The sequence below is a fragment of the Cucurbita maxima genome, unplaced genomic scaffold (assembly GCF_002738345.1).
Source record: "Cucurbita maxima cultivar Rimu unplaced genomic scaffold, Cmax_1.0 Cma_Scf00166, whole genome shotgun sequence".
Classification (NCBI taxonomy): Eukaryota; Viridiplantae; Streptophyta; class Magnoliopsida; order Cucurbitales; family Cucurbitaceae; genus Cucurbita; species Cucurbita maxima.
This window is the reverse complement of record NW_019272182.1, coordinates 68781-70499: the sequence shown is the minus strand read 5'-3', so window position 1 is coordinate 70499 and position 1719 is coordinate 68781.

Sequence of the window (1719 nt, the reverse complement as noted above, 5' to 3'; positions counted from 1 at the left end):
TGGTAAGAGAGAATGTCGAATGAGAAAGACATTCAATTACGGCAACATTCGTAACTACCAAAGTGCACTAAACCTAGTAGAGATCTTCGACCTAACGATAATGGAACTTCAAGCCCATTTAATCAGTCTGCTTTGTACCTTATTTTTGACCGAATTGGATGCACGCCAGGACCAAATTCTCTCTCAGTCACCCAGAGACGAAAGGAAGATCAGATCTGAAGTTTACAACTTGAAGAGAAAGTGGATCTGAGTTCTACACGCTTTCATTTTCAAAAAAATTGGCTTGCCTACAGTACTTTATTCAGGATGTGCAACAATACGGTCATCTCTCAGCCGTGTATAGAGAATTTCTTGATCATTTCCTTGGCGGATAACACAAATGAAATCGCTTCCCTGACCGCCCATCTTATGAGTCCATTCTTGTCTTGTTGGTTTGTTGTACTATTCTATACCTCTTTCGATTGATAGAAAGACGTTCGGGAGCTGGGAGAGCCTATCGTGAGGGAACTTTCCTTTTCACGGAAGGCAAAGGTAAAGGGGGAGCTGCGTATGTCCACGGTGATCAAGGCAGAGCGACTTCTTCTTTAAAAGAGGTTGGTTTTATCGAAACTGTTAGATCCTCTTTCGTTAAAGAAAAATAGAAACTCTTGGTTTGGACGATGTCGATTCGTATGGCAATGCGGACTCGACTCAGGATGAGGATTCAGCTTTTCATACTACTGCTATGAGCCGAAAGAGCTGGTAAGCTATCTCGCTAAATGAAAGGAAAAAGCACGTACGGGTTGACCTCATTGCAAGGGGCGGGGGCCAGCCAAAGAAGATCAGTTGGACTAGGTTAGGACCCTTGATCTGGTTCAGCTAGATTCTTCCATGCGAGAATGTATGCGTATCGGTATCCTCTTCAGGATCAGTTGCGTCTTCTGATTGTTTATACGTTTGGAGAAACCTGCTAAGTCCCCTTTCTTACCCGGTGTGATTCAATCTTTCAGCTCAAACTTTCCTATTGCCTGATGGAAAAGATAGGAGTACGACTACCTTTTCCTTCTCTTGCCCGAGCCAAGGGATTATTCAGTTTCTACCAAAAAGTTTTCTATCTATTAGTTTTCATAATCGAATGTATTTCTCATTTCATGTTAGCTCCTCCAAGAGCTTCCTGGTCCATAGTAGACGAAACCTTGAACTTCTATCAGATTTATAGCATTGCCTGGTAAGCTCGCCGTTGAGGGTTGGCCTTACAAGAGATCGAGCAGCCTTTCTTTCCCTACCTGGTATGCTTTCTCGCTTATCGCGCAACTAGCCAACTAGCCAAAGAGAGAGGGAGAGGGATCATGTCAATCAATTTGTATGTGCATTTTGTCCGTCCTATACTTGCTTGCTTAACTTTCTTAGCCAACATCTCCGATTTCGCCCAAACCAAGAGGTCCTGCTTATCCATACCCAACAATCACACTTTCAGCCGAAAGACTGATTTTTTTTTTCATAAACTAGGTTCATAGATCAAGAAAGAATGAAGCTACTTATAGGGACGGTTACACGATACGTCTTTTCATACTCGCCTTTTCTTTAACACTGCTATCAACCTAGTCATTCTCGCTTGTTGCTTTAAAGGGTCTCCCCACTGTAGATTACTCGGATTGGTTTTCGCGTCCGTATGCCAAAAAGGATGGGCGAGTTTGGTTTGAGTGTTCATCGATTGGGTGGATCCATATGCTCCGGGGG